General features: G+C 45.6%; 1 protein-coding gene across 2 annotated transcripts in view; it reads right to left on the bottom strand.

Annotated features, from left to right (window-relative positions):
- The window catches only part of RNF123 (ring finger protein 123), a 454,378-nt gene that overhangs the window by 19,208 nt on the left and 417,892 nt on the right, over positions 1-17,278 (bottom strand). The window lies entirely within an intron of this gene.

Here is a 17,278-nt window from a genome sequence, read left to right as displayed (position 1 = left end):
TGATGGTGCAGGGAAGAGGGATTCATTTTTGAAAGGAACTAGGGAACATTTTAGGGAAGGGAGGAGACTTTTCCCAAAAGAACGGGCACCACCTTAACCAGAGTGGAACCAGGCTGCTGGTGCTAACTTTTAAAAAGGAGATAGAACAGCTTTTAAACTAGAACAAGGAGGAAAGCAGACAGTCACTCAGCAGTGCATGGTTTGGAGAAATGTATTCTTGAAGGATACTAATGAAACAGGAGATTTAGGGTATGCCAACAGAGTGGTTCCTATTGTTTTTTTTTCTCTCTTCTTTTTTCTTTTGCCCAACTAGTTCATTACTGTAATTATGTCATTCCTGTTTATTTTTTAACTGTTTAATGATTTACGTTTTAATGTATTTTATGTATGCTACCAATTGTAAACCGTTTTGACTGTCACTTGTTGTAAAAGCAGTATTTAAACTACTTTTAAATAAATAAATACACACATACAAGGAAACGTAATCCCTTTGTGCCTGTAAGAAAAGAATCACCTGAGCTAAAGAATTCCAAATTATCCCTATCAACTGAAAAGCAGGTTGTTAATACAAACAAAACACACACTTTGAAATGTCTGTATGCCAATACCAGAAGTTTAAGATGTTAGATGGGAGAGTTAGAGTGTATAACAGTTAATGATGAGATAGACATAATTGGCATCTCAGAGACCTGGTGGAAGGAGGATAACCAAAGGATCAGTGCTATATTAGGGTTTAAATTATATCGCAATGATAGGGAGGATCAACTTGGTGGGGGTGTGGCACTTTATATCTGAGAGGGTATAAAGTCCAACAGGATAAAGATCATACAAAAGAATAACTGCTCATTTTATATGAGTGGAAATCCCATGTGTGTTGGGTAAGAGTAAAGTAATAGGAGTATACTACCGTCCACTTGGCCAAAATGGTCAGACAGATGATGAAATGCTAAGAGAAATCAGGGAAGCTAATCAATTTGGCAGTACAGTAATAATGGGAGGTTTCAATTACCCCAATATTAGCTAGGTAAAAGTAACATCAGGACATGCTAGAGAAAGTTCCTGGATGGAAATAAACAACTGCTTCATGAAGCAATTGGTTCAGGAACCAATGAGAGAGGGAGTTATTTTAGATTTAATTCTTAGTGGAACACAGGATTTGGTGAGAGGTAACAGTGGTGGGGCCACTTGGCAATAGTGATTATAACATGATCAAATTTGAACTAGTGACTGGAAGGGGGACAATATGTAAATTTATGGCTCTAACACAAAATTTTCAAAAGGGAAACTGAAAAAATGAGGAAAATAGTTAGAAAAAAACTGAAATTGCAGCTGTAAAGGTTAAAAATATACAACAGGCATGGACACTGTTTAAAAATACAGTCTTAGAAGCCGCAGTCCAGATGTATTCTATGCATTAAGAAAAATGGAAGGAAGGCAAAACGATTACCGGCATGGTTAAAAGATGAAGTGAAAGTGGCTATTTTAGCCAAAAAAACATCCTTCAAAAACTGGCAGAAAGATCCATCTGAAGAAAATAGGAAAAAAATAGGCAGGCTGAGAGAAACTGAAATGAAGTTGGCCATAGAGGCAAACACTCATTAAAAAACTCTTTTAAATGTATCCGAAGCAAGAAACCTGTGAGGGAGTCTGTTGGACATTAGATGACTAAGGGGTTAAAGGGGCTCTTAGGGAAGATAAGGCCATTGCAGAAAGACTAAATTAATTCTTTGCTTTTGTGTTTACTAATGAGGATGTTGAGGAGATATTGGTTCCAGAGATGGTTTTCAAGGGTGATGAGTCAGATTAACTGAACCAAATCACCGTAAACCTGGAAGATGTAGTAGGCTAGATTGGCAACCTAAAGAGTAGCAAATCACCTGGACGGACATTGTTTAATGGAAAACAGTCAGCATGAATTTACCCAAGGGAAGTCTTGCCTCACAAATCTGCTTCATTTTTTTGAGGGGTTAATAAACATGTGGAAAAGGGTGAACCAGTATATGTAGTGTACTTGGATTTTCAGAAAGTGTTTGAAAAAGTCCCTCATGAAAGGCTTCTAAGAAAACTAAAAAGTCATAGGAGAGGAGGCGATGACCTTTCATAGATTACAAACTGGTTAAAAGACAGGAAACAAGAGTAGGATTAAATGGTCAATTTTCTCAGTGGAAAAAGGTAAACAGTGGAGTGCCTCAGGGATCTGTACTTGGACCAGTGCTTTTCAATATATTTATAAATGATCTGGAAAAGAATATGAAGAGTGAGGTAATCAAATTTGTAGATACAAAATTATTCAGAGTAGTTAAATCACAGCTGGATTGTGATAAATTGCAGGAGGACCTTATGAGACTAGAAGACTGGGCATCCAAATGGCAGATGAAATTTAATGTGGACAAGTGCAAGGTGTTGCATATAGGGAAAAATAACCCATGCTGTAGTTACACGATGTTAGATTGCATATTAGGAGCTACTATCCAGGAAAAAGATCTAGGTGACATAGTTGATAATACATTGATAATACATCATCTACTTGGATTTCAGCCACGCTTCTGATATGGTCCCGCACAGGAGACTGGTGATTAAAATGAGAAGCTTAGGCGTGAGTGCCGAGGTGGTGGCCTGGATTGCAAACTGGTTGACAGACAGAAAACAATGTGTGATGGTAAATGGAACTTACTCTGAAGAGAGAGCGGTGTTAAGTGGAGGGCCGCAGGGATCGGTGTTGGGACCGATCCTGTTCAATATCTTTGTGAGCGACATTGCGGACGGGATAGAAGGTAAGGTTTGTCTTTTTGCGGATGACAGTAAGATCTGCCACAGAGTGGACATGCAGGAAGGACTAGAGAGAATGAGACGGGATTTAAGGAAGCTGGAAGAGTGGTCAAAGATATGGCAGCTGAGATTCAAAGCCAAGAAGTGCAGAGTCATGCATATGGGATGTGGAAATCCAAAAGAACTGTACTCGATGGGGGGAGAAAGGCTGATATGTACGGAGCAGGAGAGAGTCCTTGGGGTGATAGTCTCTAATGATCTGAAGTCGGCGAAACAATGCGATAAGGCGATAGTTAAAGCCAGAAGAATGCATAGAGAGAGGAATATAGAGTAAGAAAAGGGAAGTGATAATCCCCTTATACAGGTCCTTGGTGAGGCCTCACCTGGAGTACTGTGTTCAGTTCTGGAGACCGTATCTCCGAAGGGAAAGAGACAGGATGGAGGCGATCCAGAGAAGGGTGACCAAAAAGGTGGAGGGTCTTCATTGAATGACTTATGAGGAGAGATTGAAGAATCTAAATATGTACACCCTGAGGAAAGGAGAAGCAGGGGTGATATAATTCAAACTTTCAGATACTTGAAAGGTTTTACTGTTCCAAAGATACAGACAAACCTTTTCCATTGCAAAAAAATCAGCAGAACCAGGGGTCATGATTTAAAACTCCAGGGAGGAAGACTCAGAACCAATGTCAGGAAGTATTTCTTCACGGAGAGGGTGGTGGATGCCTGGAATGCCCTTCCGGAGGAAGTGGTGAAGACCAAAACTGTGAAGAATTTCAAAGGGGCGTGGGATAAACACTGTGGATCCATAAAGTCTAGAGGATGTGAATGAAGAGAAGAGGCATGGGGGTGGCTTGCTTGCAGGAATGACGGCTACTAGCTGGTGGTTAATATCCTTATTCAATAAACATACACACAGTTAATGTGACTCCAACATTGCTCTATGCTTCAACGGCAAGAGGAAATGTGGAAAAAAGGATTTGCATCCACAAAAAAGCAGGGGAGTAGCTTGCTTGTTACGGCGGTTACTACCCCAAACCAAATAAGCCTGATACTTCACTTTCAATGAATATCCGGCATAGCTCTCTGCTTCAACGGCAGGGGGGGATGAAGTAAAGATGATTTATAATCAGACAACAACCAACAAGGAATGAATTACATAGTCTGGGTAAACAAATAAGCATGGGTGTAGCTTGCTTGTTACGGCGGTTATTACCCCGAATCAATTAAACCTGATACTTCACTTGGAATACATATCCAGCGCAGCTCACTGTTTCAATGGCAGGGGGGATGAAGTAAAGAGGATTTCCTGGCGTGTAGCCAGATGGACTCAGAACGAATGGGTATAGTATGCTCGTGCTAGCAGTTGGAGACGGATCTGACGTCAGCACGGGTATATATACCCCCACAGGAAGTGTAGCAACTCAGTAATTTCCGTCTCCAAAGCAGTTTGGAGAGCCTGCACGCTCGCTGAGTGTGTTTCCAATCTACTTTCTACTTTCTAAATTTCTACTGCAACATTGAGCCCCACACTCCTGCGGTGATACCCTTGGGGTCCCTCCCCCAGTTGAGTTTCCCGGGGTGATTTCCGTGATCCCCCGGAGGTTTAAGACCTCGGTCCGGTGGCCGAATCGCGGCAGGGACGTAGCCCCCGGGTGAGGCTCAGGCGTGGCGAGCGAGGCGCCTCGGTCCCGGCGTGGACGAGGCAGCGGGTGCATATCCTCAAACGCGGCGGTGAAGGTACTTGCCCTCTCCCCCCGCAGCCGGAGACCGCCCGGGTTCCAGCCGGGAAGCGCCGAGGATCAGGTAAGGCATACATCTCTTACTTTTGGTCTCCGAGGAACTGAGGATCGGCGGCGTGGCCTGTAGGCGGCACGCCGTGGAGGGCGCCATTTTGTTGGCCTTGTTCAGGTATTGAGCGCCCGTGATAGTCGCCTGTCTATGACTAAGCGCATATTATATACATTATTGTGCGTATATTGCTGACCGCTTATTGCTGACAGCACATTGAATCCCATTGAGCGTGTATTGCTAACCGCTTATTGCTGAGAGCAGATTGAATACCATTGAGCGTGTATTGCTAACCGCATATTGCTGAGAGCATATTGAATACCATTGAGCGTGTATTGCTAACTGCTTATTGCTGAGAGCAGATTGAATACCATTCAGCGTGTACTGCTAACCGCATATTGCTGAGAGCATATTGAATACCATTGAGCGTATATTGCTGACCGCATATTATTGTGCGCCTGTTCTATTAAGCGTATATTGCTGCCGCATATTATTGTGCGCCTGTTCTATTAAGCGTATATTGCTGCCGAATATTATTGTGCGCCTGTTATATTAAGCGTATATTGCTGCCGCATATTATTGTGCACCTGTTATATTAAGTGTATATTGCTGCCGCATATTTTGTGCGCCTGTTCTAATAAGCGTATATTGCTGCCGCATATCATTAAGCGCATACTTTTCAATGGAACAGAACGCCTCAGCGTCTTCAGCGGGGGCGCCTCCTGCCTCCGGCATTAAAGCCCTCGGCCTCTGCTCCGCATGCCAGCTTAGAGCCATGCACAGTGAAGAACCAGACTCCCTATGTGCCCAATGTGAGGAGGCCGTGGGACCCTCGGGCCAGGACCAGTCTCAGCCACGATTTGCTGACAGTTCCCCAGGGGCTACCCCGGATTTAGCGGGCAGTCTCGACCAATCTGGAATCCCGGGGGATCTTGTACCCCGGCGATTAGAGACCGCCTCAATTTCCTGGGTGGATCTCTAAGGGGATTCATGCCTTTGTACAGATGCAAACGGCTTCCCGTCCAGGCCCTGCGGTTCCTGCTGTGGCTGCGACTGCGGCTGCTGCTGTGGTTGCGGCTCCAGCGGATCCTGTTCCTGGACCCTCATATCGTGAGCGGGACCTCCCGCCGCTAGACAGTCTGGATCAGTCGGACCAGGAGGTTTCACCGGATGAGTCCGAACTCCCGGTGAAATATTTAAGAATAAGAATCACCACTTCAATAATTTGAGATGAAATACTAAATTAGAAACTTCCAGTTATTTTGTAAAATTCATATATTAAATGCATTTAGTATTGATGTCATATGATTAACTTCAAATAGAAAGTAATACATTATATACCAAAAGTAAACTGAGACTCTTGTACTCTATTAGATTACAAACTAAATGTGCTACATAATAGTACAAGAGTCTCATTTTACTTTTGGTATATAATGTATTACTTTCTATTTGAAGTTTCTAATTTAGTATTTCATCTCAAATTATTGAAGTGGTGATTCTTATTCTTAAATATTTCACAAATGTTTGATCATTACTAGTTTTTAATATATCGCCTTTTTTTCAAATTATTGATTAAATGGATTTATTTTTCAGACTTTCAGACACTTGAACAATGTTATAAGAATATATTGAATATAGAATTTACATAAGTCTACATACAGGTAATACCATTTTTATTGACAAAGTAATATCACTGTGGTCATTTATATGTTTTGTTTAATTTAGTTTATATGTTACAATTGTTTTGTAGCCCCTGAGGCAGCCCCGTGGGGGGCGAAACTCGGCCTGAGTCGGGCGAGAGTATGAATCTTGTGTCTCCATTCAAATAAAGAATTTTGGACTACTTTGGTGTCTAACCCATTGTTTGCCCACACGGCGCTTTTAGACCACCTACCCTCTTGCTTCATCAGTCATTCAAAGGGGGTCAGGCCCTGATGGGCATGTACCCCCTGGCACCGGCTATCCAGGAGCTGCTGGCGTGCCCTCAGGTGGACGCCTTGATTAGCGCTGTGGTCAAGCGCACTACCATTCCAGTTGAAGGGGGGACGGCCCTCAAGGAGCCTCATGACCGGCGACTAGACGCCATCCTGAAACAGACTTTTGAGGTGGCAGCTCTATCTTTGCGGATCGCAACCTGCTGCACAGTGGTGACGCGTTCCTGTCTGTCACAGGTCAGGAACAACGCTCCAGCAGCAGACATGGAGTCAGCTCTCTCTCGTTCCTCTCGGATGCTGCATCAGATCTAGTCCGGACAACAGCCAAGGGGATCTCATCCTCCGTAGCCGCCAGGAGGCAGCTCTGGATCCGGAAATGGTCAGCCGATGCTCCTTCAAAGACACGCCTCACAGATTGCCCTTTAAGGGCTCTCTCCTGTTTGGCAGCGACCTTGACAAACTGGCCAGCACATGGGGCGCCTCCAGTACCTCGACTGCCGGAAGATCGGTTCAGAAGTAACCAGCGCGCCTTTCCAAGGCCCTCCAGGGGTAGAAGCTCCCAGCGCTTCATTCCCTACAGGAGTCGCTACCAGGCACCTCGTCCTCAGGCCCGGAATCAGTCCTTTCGGACCAAGCAGCGCAAGAGGGGAGCAGGCCCGGGCTCAGGTCCTGGCCGCGCCTCACAATGAGAATCCGCCGATCCATCTGGGGGACGGGGCCATAGGGGGCAGGTTAACCCTCTTCTACCCCAGATGGGTCGAGATTACGTCGGACCAGTGGGTCCTCGCCATCATCCGAGAGGGGTATTATCTGGACTTTCATCACCTCCCTCCGGACAGGTTTGTGGAATCTTCATGTCCCATACACAAGGCGGCAGCATTGGAAGCTACCCTGGCGAGGCTCCTGTCCTTGAAAGCCATCATCCCAGTACCCGCATGGGAAGTGAATTCTGGACACTATTCCATTTATTTCATGGTACCCAAGAAAGGGGCACCTTTCGGCCCGTACTGGACCTCAAGTCAGTCAATCGATACTTAAGGGTCCCGAGGTTTCGCATGGAAACTCTGCGCTCCGTCAAGACCGCAGTACAGCCAGGAGAATTCCTCACGGCCTTAGACTTGTCGGAAGCCTACCTGCATATCCCGATCCATCCGGATCATCAGCGCTACCTACGCTTCAAGGTTCTAGGACGCCACTTCCAATTCCTGGCTCTGCCCTTCGGGTTGGCCACGTCACCGCGGACCTTCACCAAGGTGGTCGTAGTGGTAGCAGCGGCTCTAAGAAGGGAAGGAATCCTGGTTCATCCCTACCTAGACGATTGGCTGATCAGGGCGAAATCACGAGAGGAGAGCCACTGGACAACCGACAGAGTGATCGCCCTTCTGGAAAGCTTGGGCTGGGTAATCAACCTCAGCAAGAGTTGCCTACAGCCTTCCCAGTCGCTGGAATACCTGGGAGTACAGTCCGACACCCAGGCAGACACAGTCAGTCTCACTACCAAGAGAAGGTTAAAACTTCAGACGCGTATCCGTACTTGATGGGAGCCAGTCGGCCCATAGCTTGGGATTATCTGCAGGTTCTCGGCCTCATGGCATCCACCCTGGAAGTGGTACCTTGGGCAAGGGCCCATATGAGACCTCTGCAACGCTCCCTGCTCTCTCGCTGGAGCCCCCGTTTCTGGAACTATTCCACGCACCTACCTCTGCCTGCCGGAGTACGGACCCAGTTATGGTGGTGGTTGCAGTCCAACCACACAAGCAGGGGGTCGAGGATGTCCTCCCCCACGTGGACTCTGGTCACCACAGATGCCAGCCTGAGCGGCTGGGGAGCACACTGCGAAGGACTCACCGCACAAGGGCGGTGGAACAGAGAAGAGTCAGCGTGGAACATCAACTGTCTAGAGGCTCGGGCAGTCCAATTGGCATGCCTTCGATTTGCTCACAGACTGAAGAACAGAACAGTCAGAGTGATGTCCGACAATGCCACCACGGGGCATACATCAACCGTCAGGGCGGAACCAGAAGCCGACAAGTATCTCTGGAGATCGCCCCACTGATGGCTTGGGCAGAGGCGAATCTTCAGGACATCTCCGCCGTCCACATTGCCGAGAAGGACAATACCACGGCAGACTTCCTCAGCAGAGAAAGCCTAAATCCGGGAGAGTGGCAGCTGTCACCCACAGCCTTCCAGATGATTGTGGATCACTGGGGGTTTCCGGACATGGATTTATTGGCGGACAAGTCCAATGCTCAGGTACCCAGATACTTCAGCCGCAAGCGCGATCCGTTCTCACACGGAATCGATGCCCTGGTTCAGCCATGGCCTCCAGGGACTCTGCTATATGCCTTTCCTCCGTGGCCTCTGCTGGGCGCCATCATCCACAAGATTTAGAAACACCGGGGCCTAGTTCTTCTGGTGGCACCAGACTGGCCAAGAAGACCCTGGTACGCGGACATGAGAAGACTACTGGCAGGGGAGCCCCTTCCCCTGCCTCCTCTCCGGGACCTTCTACGTCAAGGTCTCATCCTTCACGAGGATCCAGCTCAATTCTCTCTTACGGTCTGGCCATTGAGAGGGCTAGACTGAAGAAAAGAGGTTACTTGGAGCCCCTGATAGATACACTCCTCCGAGCTCGCAAGTTTTCCACATCCCTCACCTACGTAAGGATCTGGAGAGTATTCGAAGCATGGTGCGACACTTATGGCACCAATCCACACGCTACCACAATCCCTATTGTGTTGGATTTCCTGCAAGATGGACTTCAGAAGGGTCTCTCCCTCAGCTCCATCAAGGTTCAGGTGGCTGCGCTGTCTTGCTATGGTCCCAGGGGGGATGGCAAGACCATTGCCACACATCCAGATGTTTCTCGCTTTCTGAAAGGAGTCAAGCACATTTGTCCGCCACTGAAGTGGCCAGTGCCTTTGTGGAACCTCAACATAGTTTTGGATTTCCTCGCGGGATCCACCTTCAGACCCCTTCGAGGCCTGTCTCTCCGTTCTCTCACTTTGAAGATGGTGTTCTTACTGGCTGTATGTTCAGCACGCCGCATCTCAGAGCTACAAGCACTGTCCTGCCGTGATCCATTTCTCCGAATCACTCCTGAGGCTATCCATCTTCGCACGGTTCCCTCCTTTCTACCTAAAGTGGTTTCACAGTTTCATCTTAACCAAACCATATCCTTGCCTACCACGGCGGGTTTGAAGAAAACTGAAGAAGGGCGTTTATTACGCCATCTCGACATTGGCAGATTGCTGCCCAGATATCTGGAAGTGACACAAGAAATACGAAAGACGGACCATCTGTTCGTCCTGCACAGCGGTAAGAAACAAGGTGAAGCGGCCTCGCGGCCCACCGTCGCCCGCTGGATTAAAGAAGTTATCCGAGCAGCTTACGTAGAGGCTGGGAAGTCTCCGCCTCTACAGGTCAAGGCTCATTCTACCAGAGCACAAGCAGCATCCTGGGCAGAATCCAGGATGCTGTCACCTGCAGAAATATGTAACGCGGCGACATGGTCCTCCCTCCATATCTTCTCCAGGTTCTACCGTCTGGATGTCCAGGCCAGGGAGGACACAGCATTTGCGAGGGCGGTACTACATGGTCCTCAGGCAGCCTCCCGCCCAGGCTGGGAGTAAAGCTTTTGTACATCCCATTCGTTCTGAGTCCATCTGGCTACACGCCAGGAAATATTGAGATTACTTACCTGATAATCTCCTTTTCCTTAGTGTAGACAGATGGACTCAGCATCCCGCCCAGCTGCCTGTGTACATGGGTTTCACCGATTCAAGGTAAGCCATGTCATTTGTTTTCATAAGAGCGTCCCCTTTTGCCAGGTGTCGACGCCTTCCAGTTGGGAATGCTGGTGGTCTCCAGCTACTATCAATCGGTCAGGGGAATCCTGTTTCACTATTTCACTGAGCGTCAGTACACACATCCATAACAGCTTTTGCAAGGAAGGTTACTGAGTTGCTACGCTTCCTGTGGGGGTATATATACCCGTGCTGACATCAGATCCATCTCCAACTGCTAGCACGAGCATACTATACCCATTAGTTCTGAGTCCATCTGTCTACACTAAGGAAAAGGAGATTATCAGGTAAGTAATCTCAACATTTATATTTGGACAACCAACAAGGACTGAATTGCACAGGCAGGGTAAACAAGCATGGGAGTAGCTTGCTTATTACAGCGGTTACTACCCCAAACCAATTAGCTAGATACTTCACTTAGATGCAGCTCCAGCACTGCTGTCTGCATCGATGGTGGGGGTGGAAGGGAATTGGAAACAATAAGTTACTTATAAGGGCTAAGAGTAACAGATAAGTATGAAAACAATTAGGTGTGAAAGATTGCTGGGCAGACTGGATGGGCCGTTTGGTCTTCTTCTGCCGTCACTTCTATGTTTCTATTGAAATCGTTGGCTCAGTGTGCTGCGGCAGTCCAAAAAGCAAACAGAATGTTAGGAATTATTAGGAAGGGAATGGTGAATAAAACGGAAAATGTCATAATGCCTCTGTATCACTCCATGGTGAGACCGCACTTTGAGTACCATGTACAATTCTGGTCACCGCATCTCAAAAAAGATATAGTTGCACTGGAGAAGGTGCAGAGAAGGGCGACCAATATGATAAAGGGGATGGAACAGCTCCTCTATGAGGAAAGACTAAAGAGGTTAGAGCTATTTAGCTTGGAGAAGAGACAGATGAGGGAGGATATGATAGAGGTCTTTAAAATCATGAGAGGTCTAGAATGGGTAGATGTGAATCGGTTATTTACTCTTTCTGATAATAGTAGGACTAGGGGCCACTCCATGAAGTTAGCAAGTAATCGTAGAAAATTCTTTTTCACTCAACGCACAATTAAGCTCTGGAATTTGTTGCCAAAGGACGTGGTTAGTGCAGTTAGCGTAGCTGGGTTTAAAAAAGGTTAGGATACGTTCTTGGAGGAGAAGTCCATTAACTGCTATTAATCAAGTTGACTTAGGGAATAGTAACTGCTATTACTGGCACCAGTAGCATGGGATCTACTTAGTGTTTGGGTACTTGCCAGGTATTTGTAGCCTGGATTGGCCACTGTTACAAACAGGATACAGGGCTTGATGGACCCTTGGTCTGACCCAGTATGGCAATTTCTTATGTTCTTTGAGAGGGAGTTACATACTGATGGAGCAGCACCCGTAAATGGTTTAATGTGGGTCAGTCTCAACTCCTTAAGAGAAGAAAGGTGCAGCTGAAAATCCCTCTCTGACCTCAGCCTATGAGTCAGGGCGCACAGCTTTAATCTATTAGCCAGGAAGGTTGGTCTCAGATCATGCAGGGTCCTAAAAGTCAAACAGAGATCCTTGAACTGAGGACAAGCTGTCCCTGTCTTGGCTTTACCCCACTGCCTGCATGGCCTTGTAGTCTTACTTTTCTTAGGAAAAGCAATATTACAAGTCCATGCAGGCAGTCAGGAAAACCTATCTTGAAAATCTGGAGCCAGTTGGCAATCCTAGCTCTGAATGGTATGGGAAGTCAATGAAGATCTGCTAAAACTAGAGAATACAATCTCAGTAAGGAGTACCTGAGACCCGCCATACTGCAGTATTTGGAGTCAGCTGTAAAAGTTGTAAATGTTCTGCTAGAAGCCCCAAAAACACAGAACTACAACAATCAATTCTGGAGAACATGAAAGTCTGCACCACCATCTTAAACTGTTCATTAGGGGAAAAAAAGGCTTCAGATATTCTATCAGACAGAGTGCATAGCAGGCATTTCTTGAAACAGTTAATTCACTTCTCTAGATTAAGATCAGGATCTAAAGACATCCCCAAACCGGTCACATAAGCCCTAAAAATGAATGAAGTTCCATTCAGAATAGGCTGAGCATCTAAAACTGTAACATCTGGAGGACAATATTCAAAGCCACTCAAGATGGATAACTTACAAATTATCCATCTAAATGGCAAGTTTTGAATACTGAGCCACTTGTCTGGCTAGATTTTAGCTGGATAAGTTATTAACCGGCTAAAATCTAACCAGATAAAAATAGAGGCATTACGGGGAGGAGTTATCTGGCTAACTTAGTTTTTTGTTTTTTTTGTTTTTTAACTATAACTGGCTAAGATATCTGGTCTCATGTGGCCAGATAATTAGCTACTTAACCAGACATATTTAAGTAGCGTGTCAAAATTAAAAAATGTAAAAGGGGCCTGTGAAAATTAAGAACATAAGATATGCCATACTGGGTCAGATTAAGGATCCATCAAGCCCAACATCCTGGTTCCAACAGTGGCCAATCCAAGTCAAAGTACCTGTTAGGGATGTGGACCCTTGGGCTGGCTGAGACTGATGGTGTTGCGCTGCGGGGGCCCACAGTGTACGTCGCAGCCAGGAGGCGGCGCTGAAGAGATGCTCTGGAGAAGGCTTCACCACTGGAAGCCCAAAGTCCCCCCAGGAGGAGCCCGTAGGGACCCGGGCCTCTGCAACCAAGGACCAGAGGAATAGCCAGAGTAGGTAATCCAAGGCAACGGCCGAGCGCAGGAGACAAGAAGAGACTTCACCCTTGGAAGCCCGCGGCCCCCCTGGGAGGAGCCCATGAGGGCCCAAGCTGCTGGGACTTAGGCGAAACCTCCAGGCAGTGAAGAACCAGATACTTGCAGAAGGGAAGGAAGCTGAAGTCGGAGTCGTGGAATGAGCCGGGGTCAGAAGCCAGGAATCAGAAGCTGGGGTTAGGAGACGCAGGTCCAGCAGCAACTAGACACTCGAGAGAGCTAACCTCGTTGCAAGGCGAGGATTAGGCTGAGCTGCAGGGTTTAAATACCCTGCAGCGTCTGACGTCATCTGAAGGCCGTCCTCCCGTTTTCCCGCGCTGGACCCTTTAAGGTGCACGCGCGTGCCTAGGGAGAGGGGCCCAGCGCATCGGGTCGGTGGCGTCTCCCTCGTGAAGGGAGAGCCGCGGTGGGAGCCATGTCGGGCCTGGATGGCCAAAGAGGAGTTCTTGCGGCCTGGGCCGGCCCCGAGGTAGGCGGAGGGACCGGGGCACGGCCTGGGACCGTAACAGTACCTGGCAAAAACCCAAACTTTAAATAGATCTCAAGCTACTATTACATATTAATTAATAGCGGTTTATGGATTTTTCTTCTAGGAACTTAGCCAAACCTTTTTTAAACCTAGTTACACTAACTGCCGTAACCCCATTCTCTGGCAATGAATTCCAGAGCTCAACGATGCGCTGAGGAGATAGAGCAGCTTTTAAACTAGAACAAAGGGGAAAGCCGACAGTCGCTCAGCAGCGCATGGTTCGGAGAGAGGTATCTTTAAAGGATACTAATGATGCATTAGAATTAGGGCATCCCGACAGTGAGGTTCCAATAATTAGAAAAGTAGTCCAAGTGCCTGTAACTAAAAACTCACCTGAGCTAAAAAATTCTAACTTATCCCTATCAATTAAAAAGCAGAATAAAAATACAAACAAAAAACAAACTTTGAAATGTTTGCATGCTAATGCCAGAAGTCTAAGTTGTAAGATGGGAGAATTAGAATGTATAGCAGTAAATGATGACATAGACTTAATTGGCATCTCAAAGACATGGTGGAAAGAGGATAACCAATGGGACAGTGCTATACCGGGGTACAAATTATATCGCAATGACAGAGAGGAGCAGTCGGGAGGAGGTGTGGCACTTTATGTCCGGGATGGCATAGAGTCCAACAGGATAAACATCCTGCATGAGACTAAATACAAAATTGAATCTTTATGGGTAGAAATCCCTTGTGTGTCAGGGAAGACTACAGTGATAGGGGTATACTACCGTCCACCTGGTCAAGATGGTGAGATGGACAGTGAAATGCTAAGAGAAATTAGGGAAGCTAACCAAATTGGTAGTGCAGTAATAATGGGAGACTTCAATTATCCCAATATAGACTGGGTAAATGTGTCATCGGGTCACCTACAGAGATAACGTTCCTGGATGGAATAAATGATAGCTTTATGGAGCAATTGGTTCAGGAACCGACGAGAGAGGGAGCAATTTTAGATCTAATTCTCAGTGGAGCATAGGACTTGGTGAGAGAGGTAACGGTGGTGGGGCCGCTTGGCAATAGTGATCATAATATGATCAAATTTGATTTAATGACTGGAAAAGGAACAGTGTGCAAATCCAAGGCTCTCGTGCTAAACTTTCAAAAGGGAAACTTTGATAAAATGAGAAAAATTGTTAGAAAAAAACTGAAAGGAGCAGCTACAAAAGTAAAAAATGTCCAAGAGGCGTGGTCATTGTTAAAAAATACCATTCTAGAAGCACAATCCAGATGTATTCCACACATTAAGAAAGGTGGAAAGAAGGCAAAACGATTACCGGCATGGTTAAAAGGGGAGGTGAAAGAAGCTATTTTAGCCAAAAGATCTTCATTCAAAAATTGGAAGAAGGATCCAACAGAAGAAAATAGGATAAAGCATAAACATTGGCAAGTTAAATGTAAGACATTGATAAGACAGGCTAAGTGAGAATTTGAAAAGAAGTTGGCTGTAGAGGCAAAAACTCACAGTAAAAACTTTTTTAAATATATCCGAAGCAGAAAGCCTGTGAGGGAGTCAGTTGGACAGTTAGATGATCGAGGGGTTAAAGGGGCACTTAGAGAAGATAAGGCCATCGCGGAAAGATTAAATGATTTCTTTGCTTGGTGTTTACTGAAGAGGATGTTGGTGAGGTACCCGTAATGGAGAAGGTTTTCATGGGAATGATTCAGATGGACTGAATCAAATCACGGTGAACCTAGAAGATGTGGTAGGCCTGACTGACAAACTGAAGAGTAGTAAATCACCTGGACCGGATGGTATACACCCCAGAGTTCTGAAGGAACTACAAAATATGAAATTTCAGACCTATTAGTAAAAATTTGCAACTTATCATTAAAATCATCCATTGTACCTGAAGACTGGAGGATAGCAAATGTAACCCCAATATTTAAAAAGGGCTCAAGGGGCGATCCGGGAAACTACAGACCGGTTAGCCTGACTTCAGTGCCAGGAAAAATAGTGGAAAGTGTTCTAAACATCAAAATCACAGAACATATAGAAAGACATGGTTTAATGGAACAAAGTCAGCATGGCTTTACCCAGGGCAAGTCTTGCCTCACAAATCTGCTTCACTTTTTTGAAGGAGTTAATAAACATGTGGATAAGGGTGAACCAGTAGATATAGTATACTTGGATTTTCAGAAGGCGTTTGACAAAGTTCCTCATGAGAGGCTTCTAGGAAAAGTAAAAAGTCATGGGATAGGTGGCGATGTCCTTTCGTGGATTGCAAACTGGCTAAAAGACAGGAGTGTAGGATTAAATGGGCAATTTTCTCAGTGGAAGGGAGTGGACAGTGGAGTGCCTCAGGGATCTGTATTGAGACCCTTACTGTTCAATATATTTATAAATGATTTGGAAAGAAATAAGACTAGTGAGATAATCAAATTTGCAGATGACACAAAATTGTTCAGAGTAGCTAAATCACAAGCAGATTGTGATAAATTGCAGGAAGACCTTGTGAGACTGGAAAATTGGGCATCCAAATGGCAGATGAAATTTAATGTGGATAAGTGCAAGGTGATGCATATAGGGAAAAATAACCCATGCTAAAATTACACAATGTTGGGTTCCATATTAGGTGCTACAACCCAAGAAAGAGATCTAGGTGTCATAGTGGATAATACACTGAAATCGTCGGTGCAGTGTGCTGCGGCAGTCAAAAAAGCAAACAGAATGTTAGGAATTATTAGAAAAGGAATGGTGAATAAAACGGAAAATGTCATAATGCCTCTGTATCGCTCCATGGTGAGACCGCACCTTGAATACTGTGTACAATTCTGGTCGCCGCATCTCAAAAAAGATATAATTGCGATGGAGAAGGTATAGAGAAGGGCTACCAAAATGATAAGGGGAATGGAACAACTCCCCTATGAGGAAAGACTAAAGAGGTTAGGGCTTTTCAGCTTGGAGAAGAGACGACTGAGGGGGGATATGATAGAGGTGTTTAAAATCATGAGAGGTCTAGAACGGGTAGATGTGAATCGGTTATTTACTCTTTCGGATAGTAGAAAGACTAGGGGGCACTCCATGAAGTTAGCATGGGGCACATTTAAAACTAATCGGAGAAAGTTCTTTTTTACTCAACGCACAATTAAACTCTGGAATTTGTTGCCAGAGAATGTGGTTAGTGCAGTTAGTATAGCTGTGTTTAAAAAAGGATTGGATAAGTTCTTGGAGGAGAAGTCCATTACCTGCTATTAAGTTCACTTAGAGAATAGCCACTGCCATTAGCAATGGTTACATGGAATAGACTTAGTTTTTGGGTACTTGCCAGGTTCTTATGGCCTGGATTGGCCACTGTTGGAAACAGGATGCTGGGCTTGATGGACCCTTGGTCTGACTCAGTATGGCATTTTCTTATGTTCTTATGAGTGAAAAATAATTTTCTTCGATTTGTTTTAAATGAGCTACTTGCTAACTTCATGGAGTGCCCACTAGTTCTTCTATTATCTGAGACAGTAAATATCCGATTTACATTAACCTGTTCAAGATCTTTCATGATTTTGTAGATCTCTATCATATCCCCCCACTCAGTTGTCTTTTCTGCAAACTGAACAGCCCTAACTTCTTTAGCTTTTCCTTATAGGGGAGCCGTTCCATGCCCCTTATTTTGGTTGTCCTTCTCTGCACTTTCTCCAGTGCAATTATATCTTTTTTTGAAATGTGGCAATCAGAATTGCACTCAGCATTAAAGGTGCGGTCTCATCATGGAGTGATTCAGAGGCATG

The sequence above is a fragment of the Rhinatrema bivittatum genome, chromosome 4, assembly GCF_901001135.1.
Source record: "Rhinatrema bivittatum chromosome 4, aRhiBiv1.1, whole genome shotgun sequence".
Taxonomy (NCBI): domain Eukaryota; kingdom Metazoa; phylum Chordata; class Amphibia; order Gymnophiona; family Rhinatrematidae; genus Rhinatrema; species Rhinatrema bivittatum.
The sequence above is the reverse complement of the archived record's forward strand: the minus strand, read 5'-3'. Positions and strand labels throughout refer to the sequence as shown.